This window comes from Athene noctua, chromosome 7 (genome assembly GCF_965140245.1).
Source record: "Athene noctua chromosome 7, bAthNoc1.hap1.1, whole genome shotgun sequence".
Lineage (NCBI taxonomy): Eukaryota > Metazoa > Chordata > Aves > Strigiformes > Strigidae > Athene > Athene noctua.
Window position 1 is genome coordinate 5,358,014 of NC_134043.1, and position 27,754 is coordinate 5,385,767.

General features: G+C 38.1%; 1 long non-coding RNA gene across 1 annotated transcript; it reads right to left on the bottom strand.

The window, feature by feature from the left end:
• LOC141962495 (uncharacterized) lies at positions 1-27,754 on the bottom strand. The gene is made up of 4 exons (XR_012633951.1): positions 27,663-27,754; positions 27,068-27,177; positions 25,138-25,286; positions 1-115 (listed from the first exon to the last, which is right to left on the bottom strand). It is a non-coding gene; the product is annotated as an uncharacterized LOC141962495 (long non-coding RNA).

Consider the following 27,754-nt stretch of genomic DNA (forward strand, 5'->3'; position numbering starts at 1 on the left):
CAAGTGATGCAGAAGGGCTTCCTTCCCACAGCGTGCTTAGCATGAGTTCAGAGAGGAGTTCCTCCACAGATGGCCATAAGACAAGGCAGTACAGGGGATACTGAAGTGATTCTCACTGATAAAAAAAAGGAGATAAATGTAAAGGCAGATGAAGTCGAGGACATCAGGAAATCCACATGATCATTTTCAGTGGTCTAGAAGCAATCTTTATGAAGACCAGAGCTTAGGGTCCTGCAATATTTCTTGGCAGCATCACCAGAACAAAACAAAATATTGAACCCTTTCCACACCAAACTGTAATGTGTGAAGGTGCCAAGTGTGCCATCACCTTTTTATTTGTTACCTTTTTCCCCCCACTTTGAATTCTTGACGTTCTGCTGAATATAAGGCAAAATGATGGATAGCTAGTTATGCTGTGTGCTGTTTGCTTCAATTAAAAAGTCAGTTCTTGAAGCTACTTGGTCTGTTTTTTCTTAGACTCCAGGGAAAAATGTCATTTTCACACTTCCCACAGTTTTCTTAAATTCTTTAATTCTTACTGGTGTAAGAACGTAACAAAATGAGGTGCTATTTAAAATTACTCAAATGTTCAGCTGGTAATACTGTATGACATAATTACTATATAGACTTTATCAGAGAGGCTGTAGTCAAAATAATTTTCTATGGGATTATCACACAAACATACATGAGCATTCAATATAACAAGTAGAAGATAATACCCAATGTTCCCATATTGTTCCTATTTTCCGCAGTAGGAAAAACATCCAGGTCTGAGGAAAGAGGACTATGGTCATGGCATGTCTTATACCTTATTGATTCCTGGCTGCTTTCTCTGCCCTTCACATCAGCCACTAATTGCCTTGGTGAGAGCAGATTCCAGGATGCTCAAGGTCATTGCCACTCAACCCAACTGTGCCAGAGTCTACTCCATTTGTTAATTATTTATGCCTCTTCGCACCGTAAGTCACACACCCCATGGTGCCCTGCACTTCACTCACCATTCCATAAAGCTTTATAGGTAAGGTGCATCTCTCAGGTTGAAGAAAGGAGCTAAAAGGTGCAGCTCCACCATCACTTTTAGTTGGTGCAAGACTTGGCTACCGCTGGCAGGTTTCATCTCCATATATCTAAACTGCATTTTAATGCGCCCCTTCTTTTTTGCTAACACTGGCACTTCTATAACCAAATCATGAGCTGCAGCTATATATATTGAATTGCTGGATTAATTTTCAGCCCTATATCTACAGGGGTGCTGGAACTCACGTGGAGAAAATACAAAGAATAAATAACTAGTCCAGAGTACAGTCATCTAGACTTCAGTTGTCCATGGCATCGCAGCCTAAATCAACCACTACACCGCCTAAGGGGGTGGCTGCTGCATTATGGGTCTCCATTTATTGAATACTCAGTTTAGCAATGCAATGCTAAGGCATATATAAATATCTGGCCCAATAAAGAGCAAATAAATCACAGTAGGCTGTTTGCTTATCTGAAAACTGTTAAACTTCATTTTTTCAAGAAACAAATTCATGTGATTTTAGAGAAGCAAAAGCCCAGGATTCTTCATGGGTCAGTTCAGCGCTGTGGCAACTCAATAAGAGTCCCAAGTGATGGGCCAAATTTAAGATACTTATCGTCCTTAGTGTTTTCTGCAGGCAAACTATATTGTTTCTTTCTCAGAATGCTGGAACTTACTTAAAAAAAAAAAACAAACAACTCTCACATATAATATAGAAGGAATTTAAAATTATTCTATAGACTAAATGCTTATTCATTAAACACTTGATGGGTTAAATATATCCTCAGTGGAAAAAAAAAAATAGTATAAATTGAGTTATGTAGCAATCTCTCTGAAATCTGAAAGAGTTTCTGATGTTACATATCACTCAGTTCCCTGATTTTGTGGCAGAAAAGCCCCCTCTTAAAGCTGCCCACTGACTTCAGCCAGAATTTGAGTCAAAACTGTGACATCCAGTTGCAAGATTTTTGTTATTATATCAGTGTGGGAAAACCGACTTGTCCTACATCTTAAGAAAGCACACAATTTACTTGTAAATTACAAAAAAAGTACACCAATTCTACCATCTATTGACATGAAAATTGCTTATTGATTCAAAGAAAGTGCTAGAAATATTTTACATAAAACTACTGTGCTAAAACTAGAGTTTATATACTGAGAACTTTTGTGAAGAGTCATTAGAAGGAGGAAATTAGTTTTATGATACAAAAGGAAAAAAAGGTTTTAAAAATGTTTTGTAAAAAAATAAATGCAGAAGTTGCGGGTTTTTTAAATAAAGCTATTGCTGTTAAAGACATACAAATATTAAAAGTATATCGTTTCTTCTAGCTCATTTTAATTTATACCAAATCAACATTATCTGTATAGGAATGCAAGGGTTTTTTCTTGAGAAAACAGAATCATTTATAGCAATGTAATATAACAAATAAAATTATTATAAGAAGCAATTCAAGAGTAAAGCATAATGTGGGCATTGTGGCTACACTGCTGTACCACAGAGACAGCTCTCAACTGTTTAATCATTTCTATTCTCTGCACTACAAAAATGTATGAGAGGGCAAGAGAGCCAGGAGAGAGCTGGTACTTGTGCACCAGCACCGGCTTTCCATTACTGGTGCTGATGGGAATGAGCACCCTGCCTTGACTTCACAAAGTTATTTCTTAGGATTATTCACACACTTAAAATTAAACCTTCGCTTAAGGGTGGCTAGATCAAAGGCAGAGGTCCCGCCAGTAACATCCCTTCCCTGTTCTGCCGGTGGAAAACTTGTATTTCTGGTTCAGCAAAACACTTAAGCAGGCAGGTTGACTCATCTACATTACTGTAAATCAACACAAATACAGAGGTTTACAGTGAAGTATGTGTGCAACTGCTTTGCTGAAACTAGACCTATATCAATGAGGTTGCTTCTTGTCACTCTATTAATCCTGGTTTATCATACATGAAGTCTGCAGTGCCAAAAGTGTGTCCAAGACAGAGCTGGAAGGAAATTTGAGAACATTTGGGCTTCTGAGGCCAACCCGTGTCCCCACATCAGCTGAGGTCCTTGTGTCTCCTCACACTGCAGATATAAAGGTGTTGGATTACCAGATATTGCATTTGCTTTTAAGGGGGGACCTAAGGAATAAATACCATCAGAAGGAATTGTTTTCTCCGGTATCACATTTCCACCCAGTCTCGCTGTGGTGAAGACTCTGCTCTCCATGCAGTGAAATCCTCTTTCACACAAGAGGTGGTGAACAGGGGTTGGAGGGTCCTCTCTGCAAAACCATGAGAATATACAAAACCCCCCCTCATTGCCCCCCTTTTTTTCCACCTCGGAAAGGTTATTCTATAATCTTATTTTAATGAAATAATGGTATAAATGTTCTTCCTAGCAGCATAATCTGGAGAAATTTGCACCAGCCAGAGATTTTGAGAGACAAACCCCATAAAAAAAAAAAAAAGTGTTACCTGACATATGTACACAGGCTGAACATTTTTGGCAGCAAGCAACTTTCACATGACCTTGAAGGAAGAAGTTCCCAACAATTTAGAACCAAGGGCTCATCCATGTATGTGTTTCCACTAGCTTTATTTCTCTGATCTCTCCACCACCCTTCTCTCACATAGTGTTGAAAAATTGAGGCCACGACTTTACAGTCAGTTGCAAAACTAAGTTTAAGATAAACTTTTTGCAGCAGGGTTCATCTTTTCATTATGGAAGTTCAGACCCTGCTATAAAAGGATCCTAGTATCTACCCAGAACCACTATGAGCTTTTGCAAAAAAAAAAAAAAGTGTAATATATAATGATTGTATTAATACAGGTGCTGAAACTCTGGTCAGCATTTCAAATTGCCCCAGTCTGTTAAACATATTAACCCACCTTTGAAAATAAAATACCTGCCTGGAGCAACTCTCAATGTATTTCCCATTAAAAAAAAAAAGTCCCAGTTCAGCTACTTGAAAATTGGTTGCATACATGATGAGGTATTTCTACAGTATTGCAAGCTTAACCCCAAAATGTCCCCAGATATTCCTCTGCACTCCATTACAAATGCTGAAAACAGAGTTTATTACTGAAATGCTTGATCACAGCTTTACAAAAGACAACACCATAATTCTGATGTCTCAGGAGCTGATTGAAAAAACACCTCACCGCAGGTTATCACAAATTCTTATTAGTCAATATCTAATTTTGTTTGCGTATCACACAAACTATTACTATTTTCGAGCCTCTCAGAGCAGTGTTAAGATGTAGTATCTGCCAGGTAAGGGCTAGTCCTTCCAGCCAAGCTCTCAGCTTCACTGCAGGCTTTTTCTATAGTTCCTGTAGTGCAAAAGGTCTATAAATACCACCAATAAAACTTCTTAGTGTTTTCTCTGCTGGAGTAGCACTCTTCCTCCCCCAAAAGATTATCTTTTTGGAAAAAAATAAATTAAAAAAATATATATATATACACACAGAGCTAAAAACCCTCAGTGCCACAGCAAGCACTACTCATGAAATCAGTCAGAAGGTCCTGAGAACTATGGCAATACCATTCATGATTGTGCTGGGTGAAGTGGTTGCTCAGCACACAGCACAGCAGAGGTACAAAGCCAGGTTTCCTTCTCCTGCAGCAGATATTGCCTTGCAGAAGGGCAGGTTCCCACCAGGAATCAGCAGTAGTAACTCCACGCACCAAGCAATTGCATCATGTGGTCCATAAAAAAAAAAAAAAAAACCACCAAACAATCAGTCCTGAATAAAAATAATTACAGATATGGAAGAATTCTGGGAGAATATTCATGGTGGCAACAGCCACATGTATATGTAGATAAATTGAATGTTCTTTATTTAAAAAAACAGTGTTTTAACACCATCTCAGTAAAAAGGGGTGTTCAGTTTTAAAAGTCTGATATCAGATGCTGGACTAATTAACAATGTGTTGTGAAAATCACATTCTCTGCTCCACTCCTTCCTCTGACTTTAGAAGGACAAATGTGATTAGCAGAGAACACATCCACCTGCATACGAACATTTTCTAATTATTCATGTGGCTATAAATGACCTCTGGCAGCTCATAACATGATGAAAACTGAAGATGAACAGTACATGCCATTGGCAAAATAATGCAAATCCTTCCCTGTTTCCCTTGAAATGAAATTGTTGGCCTTGTTATGGCAAAAAAAAAAAAAAAGTTGAACATACAGTTTTATTAAGGTTTAAGATCCCCTCTTGTCTTGACCACATACTTCCAGCATGTCTCCTGTGCCAGCATTAATAATCATGTAATTGAGAAATTATTTTCTTTTTGTTTGTTCTTCTAAATCAATGTTAATTTTCAGCCATGTCAACTCCTAATCCAGCTCACTAGAAGGTCACGCAAAAGTCAGACTGCTGGCTTATGTGGGAGATGCCTAGAAGTTTTGCACAGACAAGAGGGGATGAAGGGATGATAGATTCAATGCTAAACAGGTACTTGGACCTGCTCAAACTAGTTGAAAATTTGCAGTCTGATTCATCCTCATCTGAGACTTGTGCAATCTTTCATGTTGTGTTTGTAACTATTAACCGCAGTGCAAACACCACAAAATACAATAAAACAAATTGGTTCTGTCTGATAGTGGGAGAGGCAAACTTGTTAGATAAGATGAAAGTCTTTGCATTTCACTCCGAAACAACTTTACAGCTTTGTCATAAATAGCTAAAAAATCTTATTTTCTAATAGAAATGCGATGCAAGTTAATATACTTCATTTCTGGGTGGCATATACAGCACTAGAAAATTCAATGTGTCCCCATGGCAAACCTACAACTAGAAAACGCAATGTTAGTTTTTCCCTACAGCTTACCTACAGGAACAGAGTTCAATCTAGCCCCAGCAGAGAGTTAACTCAGTCACAGTGTTTATTACAGCAGCCCATAAAATAATTTATATCATACTAGTATTGACACTAAAATATGTTATATAGTTTTGAGGTAGCAATGCTAAATAAATATTTATTAATTTCTTAGTGTAGTGATCTTGAATAGTGGTTATATCACAATTTGCTTTGTCCAATAAACAGATTAATTTGTAGATCGAAATATTAAACTTTCTTTTTATTATTTCTGTTTTCACAGAATACCCTTATTGTCCTATTCTATTTCACAATAATTATGCTACGCTGAGGTAGCTTTAACAATTTAGTAGCCATTTAGGAAAAAAAAAAATGCCAAAAATGTATGCAGTTATTAAAGTAACATTAAGTGCTTTAATAGTCATTTTTGGTCAGGGCACACGTTATAAATAAATTCAAATGCTATATTAACCTTAAATTTTAAAATATCAAAAAATTGCAGTCAGCAAGAAAATTAGATATCTTATCAAACTTTGCATTGCAACTTTTAAATTCCCTTAGAAGATTTTACTGGAAGTGATACTTAACCTTTAAAAGTCATGATCTTGTAATGGCAAGGTCTACACTTCTATGGCCAGGCCAATTATCTCCAATTAAGCAATAAATGTGCATGGCTTGTTCAGTGCCAGTATCAATTCCCCAGCTTTATACTATATATTCAGAAATACACCAAGAGTTAAAAAACGCAATCACCTTCCAGTAACATTTTAGCGAAACACACCTTTATGTAACTTCGCCATTTAATACCTTTTATTTAAATTGGTTTTACTGCAGCCTTAAAGAATAAAACTGCTTGGCTACGTTAATTTGAAATAGAAAGCATATCGCCCTAGTGCCTTACAGGGGTGCCTTAACCAGCCACTGAGTATATTTCTTCTGGACAATGATCATATAAAAGATTAACATGTTGAGTGTGTTCATTGTAAAACATGAAATTTATTACAGCAGTTCATTTTTTAAAAATTTACTATAAAAGATTACAATCACCTACCCTGCAGGAACAATAGTAATATATCTGCAACACAGCTTACTCACACGGTTCTTTTGGTTTTGCTGTCGAAGGGGTATATGAAACAGATCCGAGACACGTGCTGAGATTTTTTTTTTCCATGGTGCATCAAAAATGTTATTTAATTTTTTCTCAGAAGTAACATTCCGTTAAAGTACTTTCTTTAGATGAAACACATTAATTGCAAAGGTATTAAAAAAAAGGGGGGGCTACATGGATTGTTCTGGCATTATTATGGCACAATAGAAAAGATCCAAAGTGTAGGAGAAAAATGAGACATTCCCTGCTTTTCACTGAGTGTGTATGGGCCACTTACACATGACATTTGCTTTATAACACTATCCCAGCACACACAGAACTTTTTTGATTCACAGAAAGGTTGTTATGCTTTCCCTGACCCTAAAAAAATATCAGAGAACTTTTAGTATGTAGGGAGAGAAAGAAATAGAGGAAAAATAAACCACAAATTATTTTACAAAATGCAGCATGGCGTTTACTACCATCTGATGTGCCTTTTAAGCACGCTTATTCACTTATACCTCCAATATATGTTTCTCAAAATGAGTCTTGCAAATAGTCGTGAAATAAAAGATTACAGTAATCATGTCCTTTCCTTACTAACTGGTGAGACTAATCACTTTTTGTATCAATTTTTATGCATATGCACTATTTTTACCAATGCATTTCTTTACAAAATTGGAGGACCACATCAGTCCTGCTACGTTACATCACATTGACCAGCGTTCACCTGGGTAATTCTTTCCAGCCCCAAAACATCAAGCTAAATTACCAAAGGCTTTGACAGGGCACAACGGCACAGAGAAGGATACCAAGGACCCTTAGAGAAGGCCAAAGAAACCATTTGCTAGTAACTGGCAAGTATCATCCACAGGGAGGCGGAGGTTATCCTTCTCGATACAAAGAGAGAAAAAAGAGAAGCAAAGCCCTGGGCAGGCTCAGTCTCCAAGAAATTTCATCAGCTGTTGACAGGAGTTGGAGAAGAAATGCAAAACCATAATGCAGAGGAGATCCCACGGCTACAGCTCACCGCTGGGATTCACTTGGTCACGCTCAGAGTAAACTCCTCAGCTTTCTATATTCACAAGGTCAATGCAATGGGTGAGTCTCAGAGTTGTGCTGAGAACTCTGGTCTACCAAAATTTCTGGAGCCAAGGTTAAAATATCCAAAATATTTAATGCTGCTTCTGCATATAAGTCCTGCATTGTGGCATCCATGATTTTCTGTGTTTTGCATTGCTCCCTGTGTGAAAGAAGTGCATGTTGACCGGCATGGAGAAATCTGTGTTTAATCTCTCAAAACAGGCAGAAAGGAGTCCAAAGTGCCAGACAGTTGGGCAAAGGATAACACAGATTACTCGATAGAGCTGCTAGCCATGTCTCCCTGCCTTCCATCCTACTGGCACAAGAGAATTCACTGAGCTTAATGTCAACCAAAAAAAAAAAGAAAACAATAGTAGCAGCTGCCAGACAGCTTCAGAGAAAGTACTTTATTATTTACTGCAGCAAAAATATATTTTATTCTTGCTTAAATATTTTTAAAAGTTTTATGATTCATTCTTTAAAATTTGTTAAATAAAGCTGCTAGGTCGTAACACTCTGGTGTTCTGTATTGAAAAAAAAAACCCACCTTGTGATAACACTACATATATTTTTCTGCAATGTTCCAGAATATATATGCATATTTTACATGCAGTATATTTGTATGGGTATGTTATGCCCATCCCACAGAATCAGGTTTTAACATGACCTTAAAAGAGCTTGTATTTGTTGTTTGGATTCTCCAGAGCCTAAAAATTCTTGGTTTTCCTCTCAGTCAGAATCCCATTGGCAAAGTAATATTCAAAAGATGCTGTTGTCCAATCCCTCACTTTCCTTCTTGGTTTCTGTGAGAAGTGCTGTAATTCATACTCAAAGATCCACAGGTCATTCATAACCAGAAAGACTGCAGCCCTCCCAGCAGACATTTTTCATGGTGGATATTTGAAAAAGAGAAAGGCTACCAACTTTTATACATGTACTGTAACTCTCCTCTTCTTGCTGGTTCAGATGGTGAACCTGCAAGACTGCTCTCCTTAGTGGAAACTTTTTGTAGAGTTTCAAAAGCAGCTATTGAACATGTTTAATAACCACACTCCTCTCAGTGTCTTTGAATTCTTCCAACAAATTGCTTTGCCTGCCTCTCAGTAGAGATAAAAAGGATTCAGCTAAAAATCTATGATGTGTCATGCCTCCTCTTTCCTGTTACCCTGCCTGTGGACTTTAAAAATGAAGTCAATGCGGCAGCACAGGTGTAACTGCGATAGAAACGTGGTCCTTCACTCCTGAATGCAGGAAATGGAGGTGCTGCCTTTAGTGTGCTTTAAGATCAATTGCAATAGCTAAAAAAGGAATTTGTTTGCCCTTGTTTGACTCTAGTCAAATGAATTTGACAGTCATTCTTCTTTAACTTTAAAATGGGACTAAAGAAACAAACACATAATCTCCGTACATTTAAATTAAAGCATTATATGTACTTGGATACATTAGTTAGATATTAAAAAGTAGCTATACTATTAATCCAGCCTTTATTTCATGGATGGTATTTCCTGATAGCGAGTTATTCTACAATGTAGGGCTTTTATTGCTGCGGCACTGGTATTTATGATAACACTTCTCATTAACTAAATAAAATATCAGAAATATGTCTGTTTGAAATCTTTGTTGAAAGCCCAATCATAATGTCAGCGAGTCCATCAGGAAGTGGTTGGACGCTTCCATATCACCACTTTTTGTGAAAAAAATTATCATTTCTAGTGTAGAGCATGTTTTCCCTGAGCACAGCGACCACATACAACATAGCTCACAACTGATTCGCGTCTACAAGTCACAGTGACAACACTGCTCCATCCATTCCATTCCCATGAGAATTTAAAGCATTGTGAGCTGACACCTTACATGCTTCTGCTCCCTTTCCTAAACGAGCATTAACACTCATCCGTTTCCAGTGAAGAATTATAAGACAATTCACCAAGCAAGAAGGGCAGCCGGCTCAGCTTGCAGCACTGCAGCAGCTGCAGGCCTGGGGGAAACATAACGCCTTGAACCTGCACCCTCCTATGTACCCCTAGCACAGACAGCAGCTTTGCCGGGCATACAGCTGTTCAAGAAAATGGTGGTAAAAAAAAAAAAAAAGAAATATATAAACCTTGACAATTTTGTCTAATTTACTAGTCTTCCCAGAGCAGAACCTGAGCATCCACAGAAGAGCTGTAGATCTCAGCACCACATTGCTACCACCCTCCCAAGACTGAGCACAAAGCTGATAAAACAGACATAAGAATACTACTAAGGAAATATTATCACCACCGCTTGAAATGTCACAATTAAAAAAAATTCTAAGGTGTAAAATATTATCAAGTATGTCTCTCTTTTTTAATCTGAATAAGCTCTGAAACATTAAACTGTTTTTCTAATGTAGGTAGCACTTCAAATCAGAAAATAAACTCGTGGCTGTGCTTAGAAGAGTCTTCATAAAAGTGTAAAACCCATTTCCACGAAGAGCGACAAAAGGACTGTTGAGACACTGAGCAGAACCACCACTTGGGTTTTGGCTGTGCCCATGACCAGAAGGGGAATGTCACACCCCACGTACACACACTGGCCACTGCCACTACCCCCGCAGCAACACCTGAGAGAGCTATTACAGGACAGGTATGCAAAAGAACAAACAGAAAATTGCACAGAAAATTACACAGTTGGCATGTATTAATTCCAAAGTGTTTAACTTCACAATTAAAATACTGCTTAGCCAATAGAGTTATTTTGTATGTAATATATGCTTTATGAATATATATAGAGCTGAAATACTAAAATCAATGCAAACATCTTTCAAAAATAATTTATTTTTGATTCAGTGAAGTCAGTGGATCTGCTAATCTCTGTGTGTAAATCTATTCATTTCAATTTAATTTCCCCCTTTGGTTATTTTTTATTTCCTTGTCCCGTTTTGATCAGGCTTATGACTGATTCCAAAATGTGAAGACACTCCTTGCAATGTCCCTATGATGTGATGTATCAAGTCTGTAGGTTTGAGAAAATTAACATTAATAAGGATTTGAATTTTTTTAACATATCCAAGGCAATAATTAAGATTATTTTCAGCAGCTCAAGAACTAATTTTCATTTCTGGGATGAGTATCTATTTCTCCTTCAACATGAGATTTCTTATAGCATGCCTCCAAGTGTAACTGTTGATAATATTTCTAAATTTCAAGGACATTTTAAAATTGTCAACATGAGGCCACCAGTATTATGTCACTCAAACTGAAGTCCTTTTTGACAACACAGAATTTTCCCCCAATATTACTGACAAATGTCTCAAGAGCAAGTCACCTGTTACATTCAGTGGTCTATAGCTGACAATTCTCTTATTTTATATGCTAGAATGTTACTCCACAATAATTTAAAATTCTTTTTCTCTCCAATGGCTTTGAAACAGATAAAGTCATTTGTAACATAAGCCAGACAATTTTTACACTGTGGCGGCACATCACACATCCCACATTTTTCACTTCTGCAAGTGTTTCACTCACAGCAGGAACAAGACACCTATTTAATATTATCCAGAGTAAAACTCACAAATTTTTGTGTTCAATTTACCAAGAAAATCAATGAGGTTCTAAACATTTAAAGTAAAGGCACCTCACGTGGCTCTGTATCTTGCTGAACAGTTTGCCAATTCAAAGGGATGTCAGGAAAGAACAAAATTTAACTAACTGTGATATGCATTGATTTTATGAAAAGTTAAGTTTTGCCAAATCACAAGAAGAAAAATTTAGACTTCAGAAATTTGCTTGACATAAGGGAAGGAACAGTGGAGATCCATTAATCAAAGTCTATGAGGACTTTATAACTAATAGGTAAGGTTATTAATAAAGGAAAACAATGATATTTTAAAACATTTTGAACATTTAGGGTACCTGAAGGAATTGTCTTTGTTAGAAACTATGTTCATACTTGAGCTCCACTAATAAGATGAAAATTGCTGATATCAGTTTGAGGGAAAAATAAAAGAGTAATTTCGGCGAAGATGTGCTTGCAAGAATTCATAGTTAATGAAAGCACCTGAGAGTAGTTACTTGGAGCTTTCCCTGGGCTATATCTATTGATACAACGGCATCTCAATGTATCAGACCACATTAAAAAGTTGTAAAAGTAAAAAAAGGAAAAGAGCTGATGTTCATCTTGTTTGCCATCTGTCTTCACTGACTTGACATAGACATCTGTTTGGGTTTTAGTCCATGGGATGCAAACCAATTCTTTAGACTTTGCATAGCAAACCTATTGTTTTTTGTAATTAGTCAATGAAATGGATGCAGTTAAGCCTAACTATCTCATCTGAACTAATCATGACAGGGAACCCAATATTTCTGGGAGAATGTCAGGTTTTGTGGTTAAAAATTAATTCTAGTCTAATTCTTAACGTATCAAAATGTTATGCAGAAAGCTTTTAGAAAAGGTTATTCCCAGCTATAAAAGGATTCAGGGAGAAAAATTCCAGAAGAAAATACACAGCATTGACAATGAGGTTACTGGAGAATTGAAGTAAACAAAGTTTCTGCAGTGGAAGTCTTATGCCGAACTTCGATGCATACTATCTAAAATTATTTTTACAGTAGATAAATAAATATATAAATGAACACAGACTTTTTATAACTATTCAGCCAAACAGAAAAATATATGATTTTCCAGTTTACATAATACTTATTTTTCAGTTGCAGTCTTATTCTTTTAAAATTTTACTTTAAATCCTCCTCTTTGCAAGATTATTCTGCATAGCATTTGGTGAGGACCTCCATAAAACATATTATGTAAAAAGAAATAATATCCTCTATTTCAGTGCTTTTGTTCTGCTGAATTTGTGTAGGTACCGTTAACAAAATTATGACCTTTTTTCTTCTGACAGACCTTGATGTAGAACCACTAAATTATCTTTACTGTACAGTAACACACCTCTACAGCAGTATTCAGTAAAAGCAATCAGGCCGTATTTTCCACTCACGGTTATGTAAATCAAAAATAAATCATTGGAAGCCAGCAGGCGTGACCCAGTGAGAACAGGTTCCCAGCTGTTAAGTATGGGCTTAGTCAGGAAAGATTTGTTGGATTCTGTGGTTTACGCTAAATGCAAGTCAAGAACAGATTTATCTTTGCTCCTGGTTTATAGAACGTGCCTGGTGTTTGGGTTTCTACAACAGATATTGTCACTTTGTTCTCCCCAGAATGTACACGGTGTGTTAATTAATGTAAAGAAGGAGTTTTGATCCCATTCAAACTCTGATTCAGACTGAGATACCCCCCGACACCCTGTCACCTCAACATCAGCTTCTTTACACCTATCGCACACAACAGAGGCAATTTACTGAAAAAATGCAGAGCCAGGGACAGAAATAACATATCCCCATTTTACCATTCCTTTGGATTAATTTCTCCAGGGTTTAAGCAAAAATTTCCAACCCTGAGCAGCTTCAAACACCTGATCCTTCTCCGCTGCATTTATCCTAGCATCTGTCTCGGAGCTGCCCTGTGAATCGGCAGGTCTTGGAGAAAAGCCACAAGACATCGTGCCACAGGGTTGAAGGGCAGCATTGAAAAACATTTTACATTTCTTGTTGTCCTATTTATCTATTTATAAAATATGCTAATCACAGTTTATCCGATATAACATGGCTCGCCTTGTGGCTATTCTGAACATAAGATTTTATACGTCTGAAAAGAGACAAATAAGACTGTCTGGGCTGGATAAGGGTAGAGTTTCCCCACACGGTGACAGATTAATATACGTTCATCCTCGTACAGCCGAGTGCATACAAACATCAAAATCAAATTTAATTTCTTCTCTATCAAATAAGACAGAGCATACTGTATTCTTCAAGCAATCAGTATTATCTACTCAGGCACTGATATTTCTGATGTCCTAAACTCTGTTAGCTTGCCCTTTTGAAGATTTTTCTCTATGATTAGATAGTGGATATAATGTGGTCAAATGGATGGTTGCATCAGTTCACATACACAACCTCCAATCTCTAGGCACTGATACTGGGAAAACCAGATCCCTGCTGGTCTGCATCCCAAAATCCAGGGATAAGGTAGTGGTCTGTTAAATAAACTCACATCAAGTTAGAGGAAACAGGGTCTGCTTTCCTAGTTCTAAATTTACTAAAATTCATCCAAAATTAGTCAGTAGAAAAAGACATACAATATCAAATTCCACAGATAAAAAAAAAGAGATTCTCCCCAGAACCTGCAGAATGACTGGTTAATAAAATTAGATTGGATTGAATTAAACTAAGGTATGATTTTTTTTTCCTTTGGCATATAACTTTCTGGGGAATAAAACACAATAGCTATTTCAAAAACGTAACTTCCAAAACTAATATTTCCATTTAATAAAGCAGATGCATTAAGAGACCAAGGCCTTATTTAATCTAAGCATTTAAATTACTTAATGGAATGTAAAACAGAAGCAAAACGTTAAACCGATGGCTATCGGTGGCCCTGAGCTGCCACAGACTTAATGAGGCACATTCTAGACAGTATTCATCAGTCAAACCCAACTTGCAGACCTCCTCACCTGAACAGTTGATGGTGAAGTCAGTGGCTGGTGCAGTGCTGAGGTTCAGCTCTAATGGTCCCACACAGACTTCAGAGCTCTGTGCCTGTGTGTTTTTAAAGGCTTTTTATAATCTGCCCAGTGTAATTACACCTGACATCACTCAGCCTGCCTTTGTGCAACCTGTGCTGGGTTCTGGTCTCCACAGGTCACCCTTAAGCATACGGGACCATTTCACCAGCCCTCGTGCAGAGCCAGGGCTTGAGTCTTGCTCCTACCACCATCAGCCTTTGTGCTTTACAAGTCTGGCTTAGCTTAAAAGCCACTTAATTAGGGTCTAGTGCTTGCCTTTATGAACAGATATTAGTATAAGTTTGGGTTTTATTATTAAAGAGTTACACTTTTCAGTTAAAAAATAATAAATTTTATAGGTTTCTTTATATGATTAATTCTATTTTTAAACAGACCTAGCAACAGCAAGCAATAGTGAGAGTTCAGCTTTTCTTGAGTCCTGGAATCAGGAATCACTCAAGCAAGTAAACTCAAAACAGCTGCAGTAATTGGCTGAAATTGCCACTTTTAATGACACAAATTATACCAGAGTGATGTTTAATGAAAGCTACAATTCCCAGCTTCTATACGCAAAATTTAAAACATTCTCCTAAATTGTGTTGACCTCTCTTGTTTAATACCCTGCTAATCTTTGAAAATTGGAAACAAATGCTTCAATTAAGAGACAATTAATTGACAATTAATTCAACAATAAGCAGATGGCCAGAAAGAGCATCCTGCTATTAAATGAATCAAATGTGAGAGGAAGCATTTGACCTTTCTTATGTAAATCCCGCCCTCCGTGGAAAAAAAAAAAAAACAAACAACACATCTTAAAAAAATAAGAAGTGTGTGGATTTTTTTGGTGTCATCTTGTGCAGAGCTATAACTTTGAAAAATGAAAATAAAAACCTTATTTACATCGGTATTTTGGTCTAGGGGATAGGAACTGTGAATTAGGATAGGAATAAAGAGAAATAGCATGCACAAGTGCAAGAGGATTTACAATAGCTCGTGCACCCCAAGGCCTAATAGAAGAAAATAAAGCCGCCATTATCATCAAAACTGCAGATGATCTCATAAAGGGCTTGTCTACATGGGGAGGTCAGCACAGAACAAGCGCTGTTATGAATTTAAAGTGCAGTTGCAACTTTGCCCAGCTCCCCGCGCAGGCACGACGGCTGCTTTTCCATGGTTACGATGGATGAGGCACGTTAAGAGGCTCGGGGTAGAAGTGCCCGCTCTGATCCCTGTGCATTAACCAAAATTGGAGGAACGCCCTGAAAACACAAAGCAAAGGTCAAGCATGTAACTCCTGCAGGGTGCAGCCAGGAAAATTACTGATTTGCATCATGTCACCCCCTTCTCAGCTGCTCTGCAGGTGGGAAAGAGGCTCTTTGGTCCCTCAGGAGGGAAAAGACTCTACACTCATCTTTCCACTCCTTCCCGGATAACATCCCCATGCACACTAGCTAAGGGTTTATAATTCTTATCGTATCTTAGTACATATCTAACCATTTTGCAGGGGGCTGTGGAGAGAAGCCTTCAATTCCATGGCAAAACTCCCCCAGCCAAACGAGGCCTTCACTCTATATATCTCAAAAGATTCTCAGTGACAGCGGGGATATTTTTAGATAGTTTCAGAAAATGGTCCTTCTTCAGCTCTTTGCTTCTTTGAGAAGGTAGGTAGAATTCTCATTTTTCTCAGAGAACTATCGTATCTGTAAATATAAATTTGTGCTGAATTTGTAACGCAGTGCATAGAATGATGGGATGTTTATCCCATGAAAAAAATAATTATGACAATGGCACACTAAGAAATTAATTTTATTAGCAAAAAAAAAAAAATATTATTTTGACACAAATAAATTACAGAAGATAAATAGATGAAAAAAGATAGGTTTGACCAAGGTGAGAGTTCCTGGCAAGGAACTTGACATACAGATAAACCGATGTTGCTGTTCGGCAAATTTTTATTTAACCTATATGAAAAAAAAAATTACATGGATAAAGTTTGAGACATATAAATAAAACAGTTCAGTCACCCTACACATAGCACTGCAGGAGCTCTTACTATGTTCCATTTTCTCGTGTATTTTATTCTGTCTGGTTATGACCATTGGTAATTTATACTGCTTAAAACTTGACACCTTGTGTGGCAGAAGTGGTAAGCCTGGCTTTCTAGGGCTTTGGCATAGGCAAAGCAAGCAGGGTAATCATTGCTTATATCTGGAGCTGTTGAGTTTTGTTAATATTCATCAGATACTCCTGCCCTTTATCTCAAGGTGTGTCTCTTAATCCCACCATGAGAACAACCTAATCCAAAAGACAGAGCAGCAAGACCATTAAGCAAATTCATGAATACTTTCCTCATGATACTCATCTTTCCTATGTCAACATAATGAAGTTTTTTTCCTTTAATATTAATAACACATTTGTACTTGGAAAAAAAAGGGTTTTCTTAGATATTCTAGAAGTTAAACAACAAAATAAAAGTTGCTTTATAAAGTCAGAAGTATTCTGTGACTTGTGCTTGAACACGCTGGCATCTCCCGGAAAGTACCTCCTGAACTTGTGAGACACTCAATAAAGTTTTGCATGCTTTAGACAAGAAATGCGTAGACAGAAATCATTAAGCTGGGTTTCTCCAGATAGTTCCTGGAAAGTGGAAGACATCAGTGGAACTGGAATTACACTTGAACAGCATTGGGGTAAATATGTTTGTATCTGTCAGAGATCTACCAAGTGTAGTAATGACACGGGTATGATTTAGGACAGGTCAGAGAGAAGCTTTATTAAACATGATCATAGTGAGGGAACATTCAGACAGCATGTCCCGCTCTGTTGCCCTGGTCTCTCCCAGCTAATTGCAGAGGTTGTTTCAGGAAATAGAAAGAAAGAGGTGAGAAAAAATAAAACATAATTTCAGTGTTAACAAAGCCAGAGTCTGTAAGTACCTTGTTCATTGCCACAATTCTAATAAGGAACCAGACAGAAAATAATATGATCATGCAGAGAGATGATGGTGGCACACCCAGTATGACTTAGCTCAGAAGTGGGGTGTTGGAAACAACCAGTTTTCAGTTAGTTGAAAGGAATGTTCTTTTAGTTAGGATGAACTTCTTAGGCAGACCTCTCAAATCTTAAATATTAATGATTTTACCATGACAAATCTTTGATTCCTGTTCAGTTTCCTCCTGCTTAAGCATAGGACTTGAAACTGTGAAATAACAATGACAAATTGTAAATAAATTTATGATGTTCAGAGCCACAGAGGAATAATTTGTTTCTCTTACAAAGACTTTTTTACACTTGAATAATAAAGATTTGATTACCCAAGTTGTTATTTCTGTTGGTTTTCCTTCAAGAAGTCTTGTTACCGATTACTGAATTATCTTGCCTTTTGCCAAATAGAGCTGTGTTTAGTCAAGCTTCCTGTGTTAGTGAACTCCACAAATTGCTTTAAAACTGTAGCATTGGTTCCAATTTCATTCTTTAATTAAACTTTAAAAGTCCCCCAGCAGTTTTGTGACTGTCTCTTCACTTGGAATATCTCAATCAATTCCCAATCCACATGCTGCACAGTGCTGAGCCTGCACGCTCATTAGCAGATGCCATGTAAGTGTGTGGGGAAAAAAAAAAAAAGATACAGAATATGACTCTGGAATATTCGTATATAAAAATGTCTGAGTTTGTCCTCACAGCTCAATGGAATTATAAAATATTTTTAATTGTTCTCCAATATGAAGGATGTAAAAGGAAAAACATTTGTTAAAAGAGCCAATTTTGATTAATATCTTGACATAATTTTTTTAAAAACTTGAAATAAGAGGAAAAAAAAGGATATTTTTGCTTTTTTTAATTTTCAGTTTTCTATTTCAAAATGCTTTTTCAAACTTTATGTTGAAACAAAGGAGGCTAAAAAAATAAAACAAACAAACAAACAAGCCAACGCCCCTCCCCCCCAAATACATCAAAAGCATGAAAGTACAAAGTTTAATATGAAATAAGTTTTCCTGGGAAATCTGTTATTTTCAATTTTCATCCCCATAAGAGATTACAAAAAAGTACAGAACAACAAGAAAGAACAACTTCTACCCATAGTCATGCTGTATAATGTGAATTTTAGGTAAACATTGCTTTTTTAAAATATCATCCTATTTTCTGAAGTTCATGAAAAGAACTTTTGTTCTGAGTGTTATTTTGTCTAATATCACTAAGATTAAGAATGTCCTTTGATTTTCTGAAAATTATACATCAGTGGTTTCATTCCTGTAGTAATCAAGATAATTTTAATAAAAGGGGGGTTTATTAGTTCCACGTCAGAATTATTAAATGTCTGGCAAAGCAGCTATCATAACAGTTAATATAACTTCTATTTGTAAGTATTCATTATTATATTATTATAATATAGTATTAGAATAATCCATGGATATTCCAAATGACCAGAAGAAATCTGGACCAAAAAAACCATCTTGCCAATATTTTAACAGAGTGCACAAGAGCATCTGTGTAATTATATTCCTTAACCTTTGGTTCCAGGCTCAATTTACTTATCTAATAATAACACAAAAATTTAGGGTTTAACTAATACAATATACCATAATTTTATAACAACCATTACCGTGAACAAATTTCTGAGTGCTCCTCAACACTACACTGACATCAAATAGATACGTTGGCAAATCCAAGTATGGTTGATTTCCCGTGTCAGTGAAAGTATTTGAAATACTAAAATACGTAAATAAAGGTGTGTTTACTATTCCATCATTAGTGACATCTGAAGATGACATTTTATTTCACTACAGCTATCTGAAGAATTCAATATAAAGCTGGTACAATCCAGGGATCGGACATGGAACAGACATGGAAAGGACTTGTGCTCAGTGATAGGTTTTGCTGAGTTTTGAAAAAAAAAAAAAAAAAAAAAAAGAAAGAAAAAAAATGACAGTTTTTCTCATCTTTTGCCCCCATTTTCCTTTGTTGCTACTGGAACATAGTTTTTTCTGTAGCCCTTCATCAAGTCTTGGCAGCTTATTGTTGGCTCCAAGGCAGGATACAGGTTAGCAGAGTATTAGCTCTGTGTCATCTTCACTTGAGACCCAAAAAAACCATTCAGTCAGCTAATGAAAGATATAGTAGACCTGGCAGTTTATTATAAATCCTGTGCACTCATAAAGGGTCCCAACAAGCAGGTACATTTCCACAGCTCTCTGATCCGCAGCCAGGTATTTCAGGGATGCAGGGAGGATCACGTTCCCTTTAGATCCAGCTTTGTCCTTCTAATCTCCTGTCAGCCAAATTCTCCTTGCCCTTCTCCATTTGCTGTGTTTCACTTCAGAAATCCTAAACTAGACACTGAGGCAGGTTACAAAGGCATGACGTCACTGAGGAGTCAGCATTTCAGCTAACACTTGCCAAAGAGTTTTGATTTTTTTTTTTTCATTTTTTTTAAGTCCCAAACTCAAGAAGTGCCTGGCTCTGCAGCTCACTTCCTGGGTCTTTGAAATGCAAATAAACCCAGCAGACTGAAACTCAATCTGAATTACTCAGAAATGTCAGAACAAGAAAGGCTTTGCAAGTGCAATGCCCTATTTAACAAAACTTTTTAAAAAGATCATGGTGGAAAGTGCAGAGTTTGACACTTGAAAGTCTTTAAAAAGTGGTCTGCCTAATCACAGGTACAAGACCTTTCTGAACAAGAACATACAGGTACAGAACTGTCCTTAGCTAAAGTACACAGTTTGCATTCATTTCACCAAGGACCCTCTTACTGGTTTAATAAGGGTGATGAGCTTGACAAGTTAAGGGTTAAATCCTCAAAACCAGCTTTATTCAGCCATGATTTTTTGGAATTTACGTTATGCTGCAATGATGCACATGAAAAGTGACCTTAGTCCCAGTTAAGTCCTACTTCTTTCTGGAGAGGTGAGAAAATGTATGAGAATCCCCTTGACTGGATGCTTCTCTGACAGACTGTTTCCTCCCATGCTATAATTAGTAGGAGTTAAATCAACATAAGAATTTGTTCTTATAGGATTTTTTAGAAGCATGGGCCTTCAAAGCCCACACCAACCAGAAATATCCTACACAGTCATTAATTGTATGATTCATCAGATTTAAATGTTATACAAAAATATCGATATGGACACTCATTCCCAGACATGTGACATCTGATCTCCTTCTCCAGAAGCTTTAAATACGCCGGTGGAATACCCTTACTTGCCATGATGTTATTTTGTTCCCTCACAGATATGGGGCCACCTCCCTCCCCTTTTCCCAGCTCTTCCTGCTCGTTCTTCGTCTCCAGCTCCCATGCTCAGTGCACTACCCTAAACCTTCATGCATCTGTCAGCTACATTGGTCTACAAATAAAACACATCACAGACAGACACCTTTCCTTAGGTGAACAGAATAAAGGGGTAGAAAAGATGCACTGGCAACTGCTTAAAATATACTTGCCTCTTACAAGGCAAGTAACGCAGATTGTGCTATGAAGGCTTGTCAGAACAGACATTAAGGTTAATCTCAAGGAGAATGCTTTATAATATGACTGTAAAAGTCTGATAGTTTTCTAACCCACTGAATACATCTGGAGGCTCAGGGTGTAGAACGTGGTGGCCGCTGCCTTCAGGGCTTGTGAGCTGCTTGGCGGAGCTCTGGGTGACAGCCACCTGTCTGCCCTCCTTCTCCACCTGGGAATGCTACCTGGGCTAAGAGTTGTTTGCCTTTCAGGCAGAGCCCTTCTGAATTTCCATGCGGACTCACTCAAGAGCTCCCAGTAAGAACCACCTGAAGGAGAACAGATGCCATCACAAGCCCTACAGAGGCTCCTTGAAGAGCGGAGTCGGTGTTGCCCACCAGGCTCTTCTACCTTGCATCCCATAGATCAGTAAAGGCTGCTGGGTACCACCTAGTTTTCCACTTAATTATATCCACTTGGGACCTCTAAACCCAAGAGTTTTCCTACTAACACAGCCAGGAACCCATTTTCAGATGACGAGAGCACCTCATTGCTTTATCTTGAGGTGAAGTCTTAGGTCAGCGTTTTGCTGTTACAAAACACAGATGAGCTCAGCAAAGGTCTTTAAGAAAACAGACCTTCTTAGACTTAATTTCAACCACCAGTGAGCAGTTTGTGCCATCATTCTTTCTCACCAGTCAACGCCTGTGAGCTCAGCCATTTCGCCTCACCCAGTAAGTTACTTCAGATCAGTGCTGTCAAGAATATAAATAACATTTTTATTTCAACCCATTGCCATTCCTCCTCCTCCAACAGATTCAGAGATCGAGCACCCTACTGGAATAGCAGGCAGAAATTCATCCCCTTGTCTGAGTCGGAACACCTGTGCACCATCTCTCACTTCATGATGACTGCTGCACTCACAGTGCAACCACTGCATCTTCTGCATTATTTGGTAGTTTATAAACACAGCTGAAAAACTAATGCATGTATGCTCTATGGCTGCCTGTTTACCCCCAGCTTCTGTTTGGCATCTCCCATATATCTGAAGAAAAAAAGGAAATAACCAACAAACCAAAACAAATTATAGGAATAATGAAAGACTATACAATGAGATACCTGCCCAGAATAGAGTGATTAATTCAAATTAGCATGGGGACTTTAGTGGGCTGCAGGGACATGATGATTAATGTGAAAGATACTTCATGCTAGAATAACAAAGTAGACTTACTCAGTTCCATATATTACAGCAATTAGAGGGGAAAAAAAAAAAAAAAAAAAAGACTGTGCAATATTTCCATTGAGGTTAAGCTGAAGGTACATCTATATCAATCCTTAGTGTGCGTGTCTTTAGCCCAAAACTTGACTCCCAGTGCTTCCTAGCTCTTCACAGTGGGAGCCCTGTCATGCCAAGCCCCTGGTGCCCATCCCTGCAGACACCAGCCAGTCTCCCCCTTTTCCAGCAGGTTTCACTTGGCTCTGTCACACCTTCTTAAAGGACTGTAAAACAACTGCGGAGAAAGTGCAAACAAACGGGAGCTGCCGCATACGTGTTCTGGAAGAGCTTATTCTTGTGTGGGAAGTGCTACAGCGTGCTAAAGGACTTTTATATCCGTGTAAGTGTAAAGCCCTGGGATCACGCCAGCAGTGTCAAAGAAGGAGAATTTCACATCCCTGCTTAATCTGACTATGAAAACTTTGTACAGGCCAAAATTAGATTTTATTAACGTTGTTCACTGCTCAAAGAGCAGGTCTGTGCATAACACTGGAATGGGATAAAGAATGTCCTGCTTCCATTGCTCAAACTGACAAACAACTGAAATAGCAGTCTGAACACGTGTATTGTCAGTTAGGCAGGCTCAGGAGACCCGCGTGTGCCACGCAGGAGTACCGTGACTTGAGGTCTGAGGCTGCAAAATGAACAAACAACTCCATGAAAACTTCTCCCTGCCTTATAACCGGAAAGGCTCTGATTTGAAGTACCACGTGCAATTTGTTTTTCTACCATGCATTTTTAATGAATGGGGAAATGTCCTGCCTAGAACCTATAAATTTATATTAATAAGGATCAATCAGTAAATAAAAGCATTTAAATGCAGTGTTGTCCCCTATGGCAAAAGACGATGCCTTTTATTTGCCTTAGCACAGCAGAGTCGCTGAACTGATAAATAAATAATAACAGCTAGCACAGAGACTACCTCGATGTTCCGTGCCAAAAGAAACAACACACTACATTTGCCAGGAACAAAGACAAAAACAATACCTTGCATAATATGGTTTGCAAAGTAAGATTTAACTATCCTCTGAAGTAATTAGCAAGTGCATGAAACATGTAAACAGAGAAACAGGGACAACTCCCATTTCTGCATCTCAGACTGTCAGCCACGTATCGGGAGGGTGAACCTGTTTGGCAGTGACAAGGCAGCAGCAGAAAGTGTGGCACCGCTCGGTTGGCAGGATTTCATAAAACCACAGCTCTTTCAGAAGGGCAAAGTAGCTGTTCTTGTTCTTCTTTCTGCCCCTCCTAAAATATGCTGTCTGCGTCCAAATAGAGACATAGGGACACAAGACAGCTGGGCTGTCAGGGATCCTGCTAACCTAGATCTGTCAAGGTGAACATGTGAAAGACTTCAATTTTCCGTAGACTGGTTGGAGAAGGAAAATTATGTGCTGTTCGTACTAAGCTGCTGCCGTCGGGGAGACTCACTGGTGTTTGAATGCAGAACATACGCAACTTTTTATGGATGGTGTGAGGATGCAGCCATTAGGTGCCCACATAGAGGGGGGCGGCTGCTAAGACAAGAAAAGGAAAAAAAACATGGCTTTGGTGTGTTGTGTGGAGGAAAGAGCCAGGGTTGTTTCATACTTTGCAGGTTTTCTTTATCTCTGGCCCAGGCACCCACCTTGATAGCCTCAGACTCCCTGAGCTGAGAAGTTAGCAATCCCAGCAGCATTGACTCAGTTTTTAAACTTTCTGTGAAAGAAATTACTTTAAGGCTATGTACTATAGGTGCTGGCATCCTTTGGGGTGGAATGTTAAAATGGGGAACTGTGCCTTTTCCATCTGAGCATTTAAGAGCTGGTGGCATTTTGGTATCAAGTTAGAGTTAACCACAGTCTTCCTTGCTTCTCCCAGAGATATCGCTTCAAATTCTGGCGATATTTTCTAAGGGATATCATTGAAGTTAAAGTTTTGCACATTTTTCTAAGATTCATGCACAGACAGAAACACAGCGGTACATGCACCATGGTAGAAAAGGTAAGAATTTTACTAAAAAATAAGAATTAGAGAACATCAAAAGAAGAAAAGGCTACACTGGTAAGTGTTAACCGACAGCATGCTCAGCAGATATCTTTTCCAGATAAACCTAGTCAATACTGGGATGAGTTAAGAGAATACTTAGAGAAAGCAATAGGTGTTTTCAAAATGGATGGGCCATTAACAGCAGATAATTGAATCCTTGTGGTTAAGAAGTGACACTGAATTCAATGGGAGCTGCACATACATCTGAAGTCAACACATCCTTTTGACAGACGCCAGATAAGGTGATGAGGGAGCAACACAATTCTGAGCAAGAAAAAAAGCGTTGGTTTACAATAAAAATTGCAAATAAAAATTGAGGCTCAACTATTTTTTTGGCGTGGCCAAACTTTTTACAAATTAAGGAAAAGCTTGGGTGGAAATTTGTGATTCACCCCCCTTTGGTGTTGCTTCATAACTAGACAAAGTCTCCCTTCCCTCAGGTCTGATCTAAGGAAAAATGAAGCACTGGGCTGTTTCACCAGAGGTCTGAGGTGAAGGAGTTGTAGTTGTGTGAGTCTGACATAAATTTTCCTTCGCCATCTGCCACTTGTGTTGAGGAATATATATCCATATACACTTGTAGAGAGTCTGGGTTCAAAATTCAGTATCCTTTGAGTCACTCAACTTCACTCCCATTGAAGGAGCAAGAAAACTGCTCCACAACAAGGTATTCCTGCTTGGTCAGGGGTTTTGACAACCTCCAGACCAATAAATGAGGTGTGTCAAGGGGTTTGTACAGTTCAATAATCTCTGATAGGGAAATTAGAGAATTCACATCATAACCTGACTAAAGCAGTGGCTGGAACACCCACCTCAGGCACATGGTGGCAGATCGATGGAGATTACCTTCCAACCGTATTCAAATCCAGATATTTTTGCTGCCTCGAGAGCCTCTTATTAGGTGTGAGCAACATCCAGTTAAAGTCTAAATGGTGTCTAAAGGCAGTAATTATCCATCTACCTGTAATGAACAAGTACAGTCATGCGTCACAGTCAACACAGAGCTTATACTGGCTTCTCATAGATTTATAGGAAAACATTCAATGTGGAGGGTGCGCATTTGTGCCTGTAAGATCATAGCACTAGATAAAGTCAAAAACAAGGCTTCACAGGCTTCCTTCGTGTCGTGAGCCTTGATTTCCCTAATACAGGGGTCCCAGAGATGATCTGAACTCTTTGACCTTACCCCATCTGTCAGCTCTTTGCTATGTTGCTAAATGCACATTAACATATTCTTATGCGAGATTTTTTTTTTTTCCGTTGGCTTCAGCTGCCATATATTTTATTATCTTCTTACTTAACTAAAATCAGCACTCCAAATATTTCTGTTGCCGCTGCTTTAACTTTGGAATTAATTATGCCCTGTTTTCATCTTTAATTTGGATTATGGCTGTGCATTTGCAAAAATGCTTTGCTGGGAATGCACGCAGCTTATATTGCCAGCAACTGTTCTCAAAATATGCCTACTGAAGAAGCTCCTGCGCCAGAAAAAAAAAAAAAAAAAAAAAAAAATTGCAATGTTTGAAAAGAGTTACACAGAATTTAGAAGACTTTCTCCTAATTAAAACTTTATTATTTGTATTAAGCATTTGAGATATGAGGTGAATTTATGCAGCCTCAGATTATTATTTTCCAGTAAATTCTGTCAATCTGTAAAGGTATTTCTTTGCTATTTCCCAATATTTCTCCAGTGTTTCTACATATCTTTGTAGGCCTCTGTTGATTATAGTTGTAAAATACAAATTAGCTCACAATTCTCTCCAAGACAGCGTTAGGACTAAATCTATACTGGTCTTCCCAATACATTTGAAAAAGACAGAAGTGTGGATTTCAGAGACATAACGCATACTAATGTCTGTGCTATGTGATACTTCACAGACATTTTTCCCCAAATAAGAATGATTAATTTAGTCAAATCTTAGATTTTGAATCTGTCACTGATAGGCAGATGTTCCCCTGATATAAAATGACATTGTTCCACTGACATTGATGTAGAAAAATGAAAGGGCTTTCTATCTTTTATCTTTGGTTGTGCTTGAACCATTTTGTTTTAAATAACTGCTTTCAAGAGCTAAAATAATCACAGATTGAGGCTGATTTTCAGTACATTTTTTGGATGAATCAGAAACCTGACACTTTTTGCCAATTCCACTGGTTAGGCATATGGGCCAGAAGAAGGCGAGTTTCCATTGTACAAACTATCCCTGTAATCTAACAACTAAGTATTTTGAGGCAATGCCAGGATGATGTATTGGTCTCCCAAAGGTGACTTACCATCACCCTTTTGTTTACAGATTATTCCTCTATAATCTCTAGATATTGTTTTATTACTGGTACTGTTCTCTAAAATTGAAGACGTTCTATTTTATCACTTGAGAGATGTTGAATATAAAATTACAACCTGCATGATTCTCTTTGTGAGCAGTCTACCAGCACCAAAAACCTTCTTTAGCTTGATAAATATCTGTGGAATCCTCCATTTGTATCAGGAATTAAATAGACAATGAGGAACGTGACCATTTCAAAATAATTTGTCTCTCCCCCCCCCAGCTTCTACTTTGTCTTAGTCTTTTCCTAAGAAATATTTGGCTATTGGGAAGAATGCTCACAGAAATTCTGCACATTAAAAAAAAAAAAAAACCAACACAAAAAACAAATACCACCAAACCCACAGATTTTTATCCTGCAGCTGACAGGGAAGAAATTACTGTGAACCATTATGTTTTGGAGACTTTGGAATACCTTGCGCAAGGGTAACGGTGCCAGTGATGTTGCTGATCCTTTTGGGAGCGGTGACCTTTATGAAGAGCAGCAGCATACAGCACCCTCCTTCCCCTCCCAAAAGCACTAATCTGCAAAGACAGAGGAGACATGCAGAGTCCATAAGCACCTGGGACTAGTTGCTAAGAAGGCAGGCCATGAATATGAACACTCAACACACAGAGCACTGGGCAGCCCTTTGGCTCTGGCAATGTCACCAAGAGCTATGCCCTTCCAGTACAGAACATATATATATTTTTTATTTTTTTTAATTTTTTTTTTTTTACAGTCTATCAGAATTTGTGCTCGTGCTTTGAGAATTCATCAGCCAGCTATAAAAGCATAACAATAGCTGGTCAAGGACAGAGCATACAATGCCTTTTCACACGGGGCAAAGGCAATCAAGAGATTTCACACATATTTGTGCTGCCTGAGAAACATCCTTAATGTGTGGGGACACAGACAAGGGTAAGAGCAAGAAAGATAAATTATCTTGCTCCTAGCTACAGTCAGCCTGCAGATAGAAGCAGATTGACACAGTTGAGTACAAGCACCACGAGCCAGAGACTGTAAATACCTGTTAGAGTGCAAGCTGGGCTGAGCAAGGAAAAATGCCTCTCTCCTTCTTCCTAGTCCTTCTGCTCGTCTTTATCTGTCTCTCCTGGTAAT